The sequence below is a fragment of the Tamandua tetradactyla genome, chromosome 11 (assembly GCF_023851605.1).
Source record: "Tamandua tetradactyla isolate mTamTet1 chromosome 11, mTamTet1.pri, whole genome shotgun sequence".
Lineage (NCBI taxonomy): Eukaryota > Metazoa > Chordata > Mammalia > Pilosa > Myrmecophagidae > Tamandua > Tamandua tetradactyla.
The window spans coordinates 39,433,912-39,449,658 of record NC_135337.1 but is presented as its reverse complement, the minus strand read 5'-3'; positions in this window follow the sequence as shown (position 1 = coordinate 39,449,658).

Below are 15,747 nucleotides of genomic sequence, written 5' to 3'. Positions count from 1 at the left end.
AGGTTCTGTTGCTAAGAGATTTCAAATAGAATTGAGAGGTCATTCTGGAGGTTATTATTAGGCATTATATAAATACTCCTTTTTAGTTTCTAGTGTATTAGAATAGCTAGAAGGAACTACCTGAACTGAACTGTAATCCAGTAGCCTTGATTCTTGTTGATGATTGTATAACTACATAACTTTCATGGTGTGATTGTGAAAACCTTATAACTGACCCTCCCTTTATCCAGTAAATGGGCAGATGAGTAAGAAAAATAAAGACAAAAATACATAAATAATAGAGCAGAAAGGGGTATGGTATGTTTTGAGTGTTCTTTTTTTTTGGAGTAATGAAAATGTTCAAAATTTTATTGTGGTGATGAATGCACAACGACATGACGAATCTATAGCTTGTTGATTGTATACTTTGGATGACTACACAGTATGTGAATATATCTCAATAAAATTGTATTAAAAAAAGAATAAGTTTCTTCAGAAAAATTTCAGTTGCAAAACTCATACTTTCAGCTGCGATAAAGCCAAGATGCAGAAACAAACCAGATTTACCCTCCTGCTGCAAATAAATGATAAAACTGGACAAAATATATGAAACTACATTTTGTAGAAATTATACATCAAACAGTACAGGAAAGTGATTCCTTAGAATGCATAAATAAAAGAGATGAGACCTACAACTACCCCAGGTCACTGCTTAAAAAGAATATCCAACTTTATTTAACATGCCTATGGTTAAGCTAACTAAGATATCCATTTTTGGTGGTAAAAAAAAAAAAGAGGTCGTAGTTCCTCCTCCAAAGCAACTACTAGGTGAACTGAAACAGTGCAGAACAGCTCCCGGGGCCACGGCAGGGAATGGACACACAGCGTACCCCAGTCTGGACTGGCTAGTCTGACTGCGAGACTCGGCTGTGGTGAGATCCCCGAGCGGCGCACGATTTCCCGAGCAGCGGCAGCTGTGGCAGCCGGAGCTCCTCCCTCCCTCCTTCCCGGGCTGGCTGAGAGTCTCGGAGAGCAAGTTTCTGAAGCCAAGGCAGCCGGCGCCCCTCTTTTGCGGGCGGCTTCCTGGTCCGGCTACGAGTCTCGGATCAGAGGGCTACCCAAGCCGCGGTGGCCCTCCCCCACGGGCGGCTTCCTGGTCCAGTGGGGAATTCCACAGGCCGTGGTGGCCGGTGACCGATGCCCCTCCACGTGGGCGACTTCCTGGTCCGGTGGTGAATTCCCCGGGCCCGCTGCGGCCGGTGACCAGCCACAAGGTCCTCTCAAGCCACGGCGGCTGACGCCCCCACCACGCGCGGCCCCCTGAACCAACGGAGAGAATTGGATCGGAAATCCCCAGGCTGCGGAGATCGGTGACCGGGGGGATCCCTTCCAAACACGTGAGACAAACGTGTGCCATGAGCGCCACCTACTGGGCAGGATAAGAAAAACAGAACCCAGAGATTTCACAGAAAAATCTTACAACCTTGTTGGGTCCGACACCCAGGGAAATCTGACTAAATGCCCAGAAGCCAGCAGCGGAAGATAACGGTCCACGCTCAGAAGATTGAGAATATGGCCCAGTCAAAGGAACAAACCAATAGTTCAAATGAGATACAAGAGCTGAGACAACAAATGCTGAATACACGAACAGAAATGGAAAACCTCTTCAAAAATGAAATCGATAAATTGAGGGAGGACATGAAGAAGACATGGGCTGAACATAAAGAAGAAATAGAAAAACTGAAAAAACAAATCACAGAACTTATGGAAGTGAAGGATAAAGTAGAAAAGATGGAAAAAACAAAGGATACCTACAATGATAGATTTAAAGAGACAGAAGATAGAATTAGTGATTTGGAGGATGGAACATCTGAATTCCAAAAAGAAACAGAAACTATCAGGAAAAGAATGGAAAAATTTGAACAGGGTATCAGGGAACTCAAGGACAATATGAACCGCACAAATATACGTGTTGTGGGTGTCCCAGAAGGAGAAGAGAAGGGAAAAGGAGGAGAAAAACTAATGGAAGAAATTATCACTGAAAATTTGCCAACTCTTATGAAAGACCTAAAATTACAGATCCAAGAAGTGCAGCATACCCCAAAGAAATTAGACCCAAATAGGCGTTCTCCAAGACACTTACTAGTTAGAATGTCAGAGGTCAAAGAGAAAGAGAGGATCTTGAAAGCAGCAAGAGAAAAACAATCCATCACATACAAGAGAAACCCAATAAGACTATGTGTAGATTTCTCAGCAGAAACCATGGAAGCTAGAAGACAGTGGGATGATATATATAAATTACTAAAAGAGAACAACTGCCAACCAAGACTCCTATATCCAGCAAAATTATCCTTCAAAAATGAGGGAGAAATTAAAACATTCTCAGACAAAAAGTCACTGAGAGAATTTGTGACCAACAGACCAGCTCTGCAAGAAATACTAAAGGGAGCACTAGAGTCAGATACAAAAAGACAGAAGAGAGAGGTATGGAGAAGAGTGTAGAAAGAAGGAAAATCAGATATGATATATATAATACAAAAGGCAATTGTTAGAGGAAAATATTATCCAAACAGTAATAGCACTAAATGTTAATGGACTGAATTCCCCAATCAAAAGACATAGACTGGCAGAATGGATTAAAAAACAGGATCCTTCTATATGCTGTCTACAGGAAACACATCTTAGACCCAAAGATAAACATAGGTTGAAAGTGAAAGGTTGGGAAAAGATATTTCATGCAAATAACAACCAGAAAAGAGCAGGAGTGGCTATACTAATATCCAACAAATTAGATTTCAAATGTAAAACAGTTAAAAGAGACAAAGAAGGACACTATCTACTAATAAAAGGAACAATTAAACAAGAAGACATAACAATCATAAATATTTACGCACCGAACCAGAATGCCCCAAAATACGTGAGGAATACACTGCAAACACTGAAAAGGGAAATAGACTCATATACCATAATAGTTGGAGACTTCAATTCACCACTCTCATCAATGGACAGAACATCTAGACAGAGGATCAATAAAGAAATAGAGAATCTGAATATTACTATAAATGAGCTAGACTTAACAGACATTTATAGGACATTACATCCCACAACAGCAGGATACAACTTTTTCTCAAGTGCTCATGGATCATTCTCAAAGATAGACCATATGCTGGGTCACAAAGCAAGTCTTAACAAATTTAAAAAGATTGAAATCATACACAACACTTTCTCGGATCATAAAGGAATGAAGTTGGAAATCAATAATAGGCAGAGTGCCAGAAAATTCACAAATACGTGAAGGCTCAACAACACACTCTTAAACAACGAGTGGGTCAAAGAAGAAATTGCTAGAGAAATTAGCAAATACCTCGAGGCGAATGAAAATGAAAACACAACATATCAAAACTTATGGGATGCAGTAAAGGCAGTGCTAAGAGGGAAATTTATTGCCCTAAATGCCTATATCAGAAAAGAAGAAAAGGCAAAAATGCAGTTTTTTGCCACTTGGCAAAATGTCCACTTGGAAGAACTGGAGAAAGAACAGCAAACTAATCCCAAAGCAAGCAAAAGCAAAGAAATAACAAAGATTAGAGAAGAAATAAATGAAATTGAAAACATGAAAACAATAGAGAAAATCAATAAGGCCAGAAGTTGGTTCTATGAGAAAATCAATAAGATTGATGGGCCCTTAGCAAGATTGACAAAAAGAAGAAGAGAGAGGATGCAAATAAATAAGATCAGAAATGGAAGAGGAGACATAACTACTGACCTCACAGAAATAAAGGAGGTAATAACAGGATACTATGAACAACTTTACGCTAATAAATACAACAATTTAGAGGAAATGGACGGGTTCCTGGAAAGACATGAACAACCAACTTTGACTCAAGAAGACATAGATGACCTCAACAAGCCAATCACAAGTAAAGAAATTGAATCAGTCATTCAAAAGCTTCCTAAAAAGAAAAGTCCAGGACCAGACGGCTTCACATCTGAATTCTATCAAACATTCCAGAAAGAATTAGTACCAACTCTCCTCAAACTCTTCAAAAAAATCGAAGTGGAGGAAAAGCTACCTAATTCATTCTATGAAGCCAACATCACCCTCATACCAAAACCAGGCAAAGATATTACAAAAAAAGAAAACTACAGACCAATCTCTCTAATGAATATAGATGCAGAAATCCTCAATAAAATTCTAGCAAATCATATCCAACAACACATTAAAAGAATTATACATCATGACCAAGTAGGATTCATCCCAGGTATGCAAGGATGGTTCAACATAAGAAAATCAATCAATGTAATACACCATATCAACAAATCAAAGCAGAAAAATCACATGATCATCTCAATTGATGCAGAGAAGGCATTTGACAAGATTCAACATCCTTTCCTGTTGAAAACACTTCAAAGGATAGGAATACAAGGGAACTTCCTTAAAATGATAGGGGGAATATATGAAAAACCCACAGCTAATATCATCCTCAATGGGGAAAAATTGAAAACTTTCCCCCTAAGATCAGGAACAAGACAAGGATGTCCACTATCACCACCATTATTCAACATTGTGTTGGAGGTTCTAGCCAGAGCAATTAGACAAGAAAAAGAAATACAAGGCATCAAAATTGGAAAGGAAGAAGTAAAACTATCACTGTTTGTAGACGATATGATACTATATGTCGAAAACCCGGAAAAAATCCACAACAAAACTACTAGAGCTAATAAATGAGTACAGCAAAGTAGCAGGTTACAAGATCAACATTCAAAAATCTGTAGCATTTCTATACACTAGCAATGAACAAGCAGAGGGGGAAATCAAGAAACGAATCCCATTTACAATTGCAACTAAAAGAATAAAATACCTAGGAATAAATTTAACTAAAGAGACAAAAAACCTATATAAAGAAAACTACAAAAAACTGCTAAAAGAAATCACAGAAGACCTAAATAGATGGAAGGGCATACCGTGTTCATGGATTGGAAGACTAAATATAATTAAGATGTCAATCCTACCTAAATTGATTTACAGATTCAATGCAATACCAATCAAAATCCCAACAACTTATTTTTCAGAAATAGAAAAACCAATAAGCAAATTTATCTGGAAGGGCAGAGTGCCCCGAATTGCTAAAAAACATCTTGAGGAAAAAAAACGAAGCTGGAGGTCTCGCACTGCCTGACTTTAAGGCATATTATGAAGCCACAGTGGTCAAAACAGCATGGTATTGGCATAAAGATAGATATATCGACGAAAGGAATTGAATAGAGTGCTCAGATATAGACCCTCTCATCTATGGACATTTGATCTTTGATAAGGCAGTCAAGCCAACTCACCTGGGACAGAACAGTCTCTTCAATAAATGGTGCCTAGAGAACTGGATATCCATATGCAAAAGAATGAAAGAAGACCCATATCTCACACCCTACACAAAAGTTAACTCAAAATGGATCAAAGATCTAAACATTAGGTCTAAGACCATAAAACAGTTAGAGGAAAATGTAGGGAGATATCTTATGAATCTTACAATTGGAGGCAGTTTTATGGACCTTAAACCTAAAGCAAGAGCACTGAAGAAGGAAATAAATAAATGGGAACTCCTCAAAATTAAACACTTTTGTGCATCAAAGAACTTCATCAAGAAAGTAGAAAGACAGCCTACACAATGGGAAATAATATTTGGAAACGACATATCAGATAAAGGTCTAGTATCCAGAATTTATAAAGAGATTGTTCAACTCAACAACAAAAAGACAGCCAACCGAATTACAAAATGGGAAAAAGACTTGAATAGACACCTCTCAGACGAGGAAATACAAATGGCCAAAAGGCACATGAAGAGATGCTCAATGTCCCTGGCCATTAGAGAAATGCAAATCAAAACCACAATGAGATATCATCTCACACCCACCAGAATGGCCATTATCAACAAAACAGAAAATGAGAAGTGCTGGAGAGGATGTGGAGAAAGAGGCACACTTATCCACTGTTGGTGGGAATGTCAAATGGTGCAACCACTGTGGAAGGCAGTTTGGCGGTTCCTCAAAAAGCTGAATATAGAATTGCCATACGACCCAGCAATACCATTGCTGGGAATCTACTCAAAGGAATTAAGGGCAAAAACTCAAACGGACATTTGCACACCAATGTTTATAGCAGCGTTATTTACAATTGCAAAGAGATGGAAACAGCCAAAATGTCCATCAACAGACGAGTGGCTAAACAAACTGTGGTATATACATACGATGGAATATTATGCAGCTTTAAGGCAGGATAAACTTATGAAGCATGTAATAACATGGATGGACCTAGAGAACATTATGCTGAGTGAGTCTAGCCAAAAACTAAAAGACAAATACTGTATGGTCCCAATGATGTGAATCGACATTCGAGAATAAACTTGGAATATGTCATTGGTAACAGAGTTCAGCAGGAGTTAGAAACAGGGTAAGATAATGGGTAATTGGAGCTGATGGGATACAGACTATGCAATAGGACTAGATACAAAAACTCAAAAATGGACAGCACAATAATGCCTAATTGTAAATAATCATGTTAAAACACTGAATGAAGCTGCATCCAAGCTATAGGTTTTTGTTTTGTTTTGTTTTGTTTTGTTCTTACTATTATTACTTTTATTTTTTTTCTCTATATTAACATTCTATATCTTTTTCGGTTGTGTTGCTAGTTCTTCTAAACCGATGCAAATGTACTAAGAAATGGTGATCATGCATCTATGTGATGATGTTAAGAATTACTGATTGCATATGTAGAATGGTCTGATTTCTAAATGTTGGGTTAATTTCTTTTTTTCCGTTAATTAATAAAAAAAAAAAGAAGAAGAATATCCAGCCTACACTAGGGGGAGGAGGAAGCCAGTCATATTCCAAATCTCTCTTTTCATGAGATGGAATTGGGAATTTGAGGACGCTAAGGTGTTTAAAGTTAAAGGAGAGGAGTACTGGAGATGAAAGATACATAAAAGGCTGCAGAGCTCCAGAGATCTAAAAAAGATTCTTCTCAGATTTTCATCTGAGTACTGATAAGTGCATGCCAGGGAGAGAACTACACAGGGCTGGGGAAAGAACCATCTGATAGACGTAGAGAGAGTATTCTTGGGACTCGCGTACATCTGGGAATAGTTTGTGTTCACACTGGGCAGAGTGGAAAACGTCATAAATCATGGAACATCAGAAAGAGCATGCAAAATAGTTTTGCCCCAGGAGTAGAGACAAATTAGCCCTAAACTAAATGCTCCTCTGGTGCCTGACAAAGCTGTGCTGGTTTGAAAATATTATATACCCCAGAAAAGCTATGTTTTAATCCTCATCCAATCTTGTGGGGCAGGTGTTTCATTTAATTCTGATTTAGTATCATAGGGTGGAAATTCCTGATTGGATTATCTCTGTGGAGATGTGATGTTTCCAGTTGTGCGTGTGATCTTTTAATTAGATGAGACGTGACTCCACCCATTCCAGATGGGTCTTTATTAGTTTACTGCAATCCTTTAAAAGAAGAAGCATTTTGGAGAAAGTTTGGAAAAGACAGAGATGCTTGGCGACACAGACACTTGGAGAGCAGAAGTGACAGAGCCCACATAGCCACAGACTTTTGGAGATGAAGAAAGAAAACAGCCCCGGAGAAGCTGTTTGAAACCAGAAGCCAAAGACCCCAGCAGATGCCAACCACGTGCCTTCCAAGCTGACAGAGGTGGTCCAAACCCATTGGCCTTTCTTGAATTAAGGTGTTTTCCTGGATACTTAACTTGGACATTTTTGTAGGCTTAGAACTGTAAATTTGCAGCTGAATAAATCCCCTTTATAAAAAGCTGATCCATTTATGGTATATTGCATTCCACTGCTTAACAAACTAATATAAAAGCTTAAAAACAAGTCTGGAAAGGATCCAATTATTTCCAAATAACCTAAACGTCTTCCAAAATGAAGCTCAAGGATTTTTTTTAGGAATACCCATAAGTTTAGCACCCAGCAAGTTAAAATTTTACAATGCCTGACACCCAGTCAAAAATTTACCAGGCATGAAAGATGCAGGAAAATATGAACTTTAATGAAGAGCAAAATCAATAAATAGAAACATACTCAGAAACGACACGACAGAATTTATAGACACGGATATTACAAGTTATTATGACTGCATCCCATATGTTCAAGAAGGTCATGGAAAGATTTAGCATGCTGATTAGTGACATGGAAGATATTTAAAAATACCCAAGTCATTGGACAGCACAATAATACCTAATTGTAATGTAATTATGTTAAAACACTGAATGAAGCTGCATTTGAGCTATAGTTTTTTGTTTGTTTGTGTCTTTTGCTTTTTTCTTTTTCCTTTTTTTATATATTTTTTAATTTTTTATTATTATTATTATTTTTATTTTTTTCTCTATATTAACATTCTATATCTTTTTCTGTTATTTTGCTAGTTCTTTTCCTAAATCGATGCAAATGTACTAAGAAATGATGATCATACATCTATGTGATGATATTAAGAATTACTGATTGCATATGTAGAATGGAATGATTTCTAAATGTTGTGTTAATTTCTTTTTTTTTTAATTAATAAAAAAAAAATACCCAAGTTAAGCATCTAGAGTAGAAAACTACACATCTGAGGTAAAAATACACTAAATGGGATTAACAACAGATTATTTACCTATTTAAAAGAAAAGACTAATGAATTTGAAGACATAGCATTAGAAACTAATCAGAGTAAGATACACAGATTTAAAAAGACTAAAGAAAATGGACAGCCTCAGCGAGCTGGGAAAACTACAACTGACCAAATATATAAAGGTAGTTGAAGTCTGCAAAATGCAGAAGTAAGGTGTGCAGAGATAAAAAAAATTTTTGAAGAAATGATGGCTGAAATTTTTCCAAATTTGATGAAAAGTGTAAATCCACAAATCCAAGGATCCAAAGCAGAAGAAACATGAAGAAAGCTACACCAGGGTACATCACAATCAAATTTCTTAAAACTGGGGACAAAGAAAAACCTTAAAAGCAGTCACAGAGAAAAATACTAACACAAAACAAAGATAAGAATGACAACAGATTTCATTCTGGCTTGAAGAATTCTTGAACAGATTCTTCAAGCCAGAAGACAGTGGGGCAACATATTCAAAGTAATGAAAGGGGAAAAAAAACCTGTCAACATAGACTACTCAGGGAAAACATCTTTTACAAGTAAAAGTTCAACACAGAGATACATGCATGTAACTGCTGGTAAAATCTGAATAAGGTCTGAAGTATAGTTAATTGTACTATTGCCAATTTCCTGGGTTTGGTATTGACTATAGTTATACAACGTGACCACTGGGGGAAGCTGGTGAAGAGTTCATGGGAGTGATTCTAAGTACTGTGTTTTCAACTTCCTGTAAGTCTATATTATTTCTAAATTAAAAGTTAAAAAAAATGAGAGTGAAATAGAAATTTTTCAGAATTAAAAGCAGAAAGAATTCGTCCCCAGCTCTCCTGAACTACAAGAAACATTAAAAAGTAGTGCTCCAGGAACAGAATGAAGCTGGAGAATGGGGAACAGCTGCCTAATATGTCTTTAATGTTTACCTAGGCTGAACTTAATGTGTGGAAATGGGCAGAGGTGATGGTAGCACATTGTTGTGAGTAGAATCAATAGTGCTGAATTGCAAGTGAATGTGTTTAAAAGCAGTTGTTTAGAATCATGTATGTCACCAGCAGAAAAGCTAGAGGTGAAAACATGTAAATGCATAGCACAATGAAATTTATGGTGGTTGTCATGGTTAGGGACATGTGCCAACTCGGCCAAGTTGTGGTAGCTGTTTATCTGATTGGGCAAGTACTGGCCTGTCTGTTGCAATGAGGACATTTCATAGGATTAGGTCATGATCACATCAGCTGCATCCACAGCTGATTCCATTTGTAATCAGCCAAAGGGGAGTGTCTTCTACAATTAGTGATGCTAAATCTAATCACCGGAAGCCTTTTAAGGAGGACTCAGAGGAAACAGGCCCCATTCCTGCTTCGGCTGGTGAGCCTCTCCTGCAGAGTTCATCCAGACCCTCCATCGGAGTCGTCAGCTTCACAGCCTGCCCTGTGGATTTGGACTCTGCGTTCCTGCGGTCATGTGAGACACTTTTATAAATTGTATATTTGATTCTGTTTGTCTAGAGAAACCTAACTAGTACATCTTGGTACCAGGAGTGGTTCTTAAGGAACAGAATCTTAAAAATGGGTTTTTATGAATGGTTTTCTACTCTGACTGGACTCAGAGACACTAAGGACTCTGATTCCCGTAATCAGAATGACACTCCCAATCCATGGACTGAGTTGGCAAAGGAGATAGTCAAAATATCATCATTCGATTCTCCTAATGCTTCACTTGTACGAAGTCAGACTCTGGGGGATAATGTTTTTGACACCTTTACAGAGTTTTGTAGAAATAAGAGTTATAGAGATGTTGGTTGGTTGTTGTTAGATACACTGGCTACATTAAGGGCTGAAAGGGATGGGCTTAAGGCTTCAAATGAGAAGCTTAAGTGCCGTCTGAAAGATGTAGAAGTTTCTATGAGTATCCTGAGGGAAAATCTTATTTCCTGTAGCCGTAGACTTGAGATCTCTGAAAATCAGACTCAGAATCTTATTGTTAGAGTAGCAACTTTACAATGTAAACTGAAATCTCAGTCTTGCATGGTGTCTGCCTTTAAAATGAGGGCATTGATTGGAAAGGAGTAGGACCCTGAAAAATGGGATGGTGACATATGGATTGATAATGATATTGGGGGCAAGGTTGAAACCCTAGGCCATGCTGAGTCTTCTCTAGATAACCCTGTAATAGTCTGCCCTAAGGACATAGCCGCCCCACCTCCAGCCTGCCTTGAGGAATTGGCCACCCAACCTCCTCCTGAAGGGATTAGCCCTAGAGTGATTAATCCTGTTTCACCAGATGAAACTGCAAATGAAGGCCCTGAAGCAAATGGCTTGGAAGATATTTCTAATTCTTTTCATGACCCACCCCCACTACCCCTCATTTCTTCCAGACCTATAACTAGACTCAAGTCCCAACTGGCCCCTAAAGGTGAGGTACAAAGTATCACACATGAAGAAGTACATTATACTCCAAAAGAACTGTGTGAGTTTTCCAATTTATATAGACAGAAATCAGGGGAATATGTGTGGCAATGGATTTTAAGAGTGTGGGATAATGGTGGGAGGAATATAAGGCTGGATCAGGCTGAATTTATTGATATGGGCCCACTAAGCAGAGATTCTGCATTCAATGTTATAGCTCTAGCGGTTAGAAAAGGTGTTAACAGCTTGTTTGGGTGGTTGGTTGAAACATGGATCAAAAGGTGGCCAACATTACCTGAGGTTGAAATGCGAGAACTGCCCTGGTATAATGCAGATGAGGGGATCCAGAGGCTTAGAGAGAGTGGATTTATCATGCAAATCCTGCTCTTACACCCCAGGAATGTCCAGAGGATAAACCTTTTACCAGAACAGTGAGAAATAAATTTGTGAGACTAGCACCATCATCCCTGAAGAGCTCTGAGGTTGCACTTCTCTGTAGGCCAGATATTACTGTGAGAACAATAGAAGGGCAGTCTACTAAATTCTTTTTCGTGCTGTGTAAACAAAAGAGTTCTAGATCAAGTGAACAGAATTACAAAACTGAATTACAAAAACACAGAGTCACGGCCCCTTAATCAGTTTCCAGACTTGAAACAGTTTACAGACCCAGAGCCCCTTGAATGAAGGGGAGGCCAGGTCCCTTTGGGGGAGAAACCTGTTACACTACCACAAATTTATACTGTTAATCTTCCTCCAAGTCTTCCCCAAGGAGACCGACGGCCTTTTACCAAGGTAACTGTGCACTGGGGAAAAGGAAATGAGCAGATATTTCGGGGATTATTAGACACTGGTTCAGAAGTGACATTAATTCTAGGGGACCCAAAACGTCACTCTGGACCACCAGTCAGAGTGGGGGCTTATGGAGGTCAGGTGATCAATGGAGTTTTAGCTCAGGTTCGTCTCACAATGGGTCCAGTGGGCCCCCAGACCCATCCTGTAGTTATTTCCCCAGTTCCGGAATGTATAATTGGCATAGACATACTGAGCAACTGGCAGAATCCCCACGTTGGCTCTCTAACTCATGCAGTGCGGGCTATTATGGTGGGAAAGGCCAAGTGGAAGCCACTAGAACTGCCCCTACCAAGCAAAATAGTAAATCAGAAGCAATACTGTATTCCTGGAGGGATTGCAGAGATTACTGCCACTCTTAAGGACTTGAAAGATGCAGGGGTGGTGATTCCCACCACATCCCCGTTCAACTCTCCTATTTGGCCTGTGCAGAAAACAGATGGGTCTTGGAGGATGACAGTAGATTATCGTAAGCTCAACCAGGTGGTAACTCCAATTGCAGCTGCTGTTCCAGATGTAGTATCATTGCTTGAGCAAATCAATACATCCCATGATACCTGGTGTGCAGCTATTGATCTGGCAAATGCTTTTTTCTCAATACCTATTAGTAAGGACCACCAGAAACAGTTTGCTTTCAGCTGGCAAGGTCAGCAATATACTTTCACTGTCCTACCTCAGAGATATGTCAACTCTTTGTCCCTATGTCATAATCTTGTCCACAGGGACCTTGATCATTTCTGCCTCCCACAAGACATCACACTCGTCCATTATATTGATGATATCATGTTGATTGGACCTAGTGAGCAAGAAGTAGCAACTACTCTAGATTTACAGGTAAGGCATTTGCGTGTCAGAGGATGGGAGATAAATCCAACAAAAATACAGGGGCCTTCCACCTCAGTAAAATTTCTAGGTGTCCAGTGGTGTGGGGCATGTCGAGATATCCCTTCTAAGGTGAAGGATAAGTTGCTGTATCTGGCCCCTCCCACAACCAAAAAAGAGGCGCAACACCCTAGTTGGTCTTTTTTGGATTTTGGTGACAGCATATTCCTCATTTGGGTGTGCTACTCCGGCCCATTTATCGAGTGACCATGCTAATTTTGAGTGGGGACCTGAACAAGAGGAGGTTCTGCAACAGGTCCAGGCTGCTGTACAAGCTGCTCTGCCACTTGGGCCATATGATAGCAGATCCAATGGTGCTGGAAGTGTCAGTGGCAAATAGAGATGCTGTCTGGAGCCTTTGGCAGGCCTCTATAGGAGAATTACAATGCAGACTCTTAGGATTTTGGAGCAAAGCCTTACCATCTGCTGCAGATAACTACTCTCCTTCTGAGAAACAGCTTTTGGCCTGCTACTGGGCCTTAGTAGGGACTGAATGCTTAACCCAGGGCCACCAAGTTACCATGAGACCTGAGTTGCCTATCATGAGTTGGGTGTTGTCTGACCCACCAAGCCATAAAGTTGGGTTTGCGCAGTAGCACTCTATTGTAAAATGGAAATGGTATATAGAGATAGAGCCAGAGCAGGTCCTGAAGGCACAAGTAAGTTACATGAAGAAGTGGCACAAATGCCCATGGTTTCCACTCCTGCTGCCACATTACCTTCTCTTTCCCAGACCAGAGCTATGGCCTCTTGGGGAGTTCCTTACAGTGAACTGACTGAGGAAGAGAAAACTCAGGCCTGGTTTACAGATGGTTCAGCACGATATGAGGTACCACCCGAAAGCGGACAGCTGCAGCATCACAACCCCTTTCTGGGGTGTCCTTGAAGGACAGTGGTGAGGAGAAATCCTCCCAGTGGGAAGAACTTCGAGCACTGCACCTGGTTGTTCATTTTGCTTGGAAGGAAAACTGGTCAGAGGTGTGTTTGTATACTGACTCATGGGCTGTTGCTAATGGTTTGGCTGGATGGTCAGGGACTTGGAAAGACCATAATTGGAAAATTAGTGACAAAGAGGTCTGGGGAAGGAGTATGTGGATAGAACTTTCTGAATGGGCTAAAAACATGAAGATATTTGTGTCCCATGTGAATGCACACCAGAGGGTGACTTCAGCAGAGGAAGATTTTAATAATCAAGTGGATAAGATGACCCGTTCTGTGGATACCAGTCAGCCTCTTTCCCCAGCAACTCCTGTCATTGCCTGATGGGCTCATGAACAAAGTGGTCATAGTGGTAGGGATGGAGGTTATGCATGGGCTCAGCAACATGGACTTCCACTCACCAAGGCTGACCTGGCTACAACCACTGCTGAGTGCTCAATCTGCCAGCAGCAGAGACCCACACTCAGCCCCCAATATGGCACCATTCCCCGAGGTGACCAGCCAGCTACATGGTGGCAGGTTGATTACATTGGACCACTCCCTTCATGGAAGGGGCAGCAATTTGGTCTAACTGGAATAGACACATACTCTGGATATGGGTTTGCTTTCACTGCACGCAATGCTTCTGCCAAAACTACCATTCGTGGGCTTACAGAATGCCTTATCCATCATCATGGTGTTTTGCATAGCATTGCTTCGGATCAAGGAACACACTTCACAGCAAATAAAGTGAGGGAATGGGCACATGCTCATGGAATTCTCTGGTCTTACCATGTTCCCCATCATCCAGAAGCAGCTGGATTGATAGAACAGTGGAATGGCCTTTTGAAAACTCAATTACGGTGTCAACTAGGTGGCAAAAACTTGAAAGCCTGGGGTAATGTTCTCCAGGAAGCTGTGTATGCTCTGAATCAGCGTCCGCTGTATGGTGCTGTTTCTCCCATAGCCAGGATCCATGGGTCCAGGAACCAAGGAGTGGAAATGGGAGTGGTACCACTCACTATTACCCCTAGTGATCCACTAGGAAAATTTTTGCTTCCTGTCCCTGTGACCCTGAGTTCTGCTAGTCTACAGGCTTTAGTTCCAAAACGGGGTGTGCTTCCTCCAGGAGAAACAACAATGATACCACTGAACTGGAAGTTAAGATTGCCACCTGGTCACTTTGGGCTACTTATGCCTCTGGAACAACAAGCCAAGAAGGGGATTACATTATTGCCTGGGGTAATTGACCCTGACTATCAGAAAAAAGTAGGACTGCAACTACATAATGGAGGTAAAGAAGAGTTTTCTTGGGATATAGGAGATCCCCTAGGGTGTCTATTAATACTACCATGCCCTGTGATTAAAATCAATGGAAAACTGCAACAACACAATCCAGGCAAGACTACTAATGGCTCTGAAACTTCAGGAATGAAGGTTTGGGTCACCCCACCAGGCAAAGAACCATGGCCAGCTGAAGTGCTTGCTGAGGGTAAAGGGAACATGGAATGGGTAGTGGAAGAAAGTAGTGATAAATATGAACTTCGACCACGCGATCAGTTACAAAAACAAGGACTGTAATGCTGTTTTGTTCATGTTATACTGTTTAAGTTGTAAGATATCAAGTTTAAGAATGAATGTTGCCTAGGGATTTGCACCCTATTCTGGAGAGATTTAATGTGTTTCCAGTTATATGCAGGACAGTTGAGTATTGTCAGGTAAAAGAAAAAAATGTGTGCTTATTTGTTTTCATTTGGAAATTAAGTATGGTTTAAGGTGATATATATATAGGTGCCAAGTTGACAAAGGGTGGACTGTCATGGTTAGGGACATGTGTCAACTCGGCCAAGTTGTGGTAGCTGTTTATCTGATTGGGCAAGTACTGGCCTGTCTGTTGCAATGAGGACATTTCATAGGATTAGGTCATGATCACGTCAGCTGCATCCACAGCTGATTCCATTTGTAATCAGCCAAAGGGGAGTGTCTTCTACAATTAGTGATGCTAAATCTAATCACCGGAAGCCTTTTAAGGAGGACTCAGAGGAAACAGGCCCC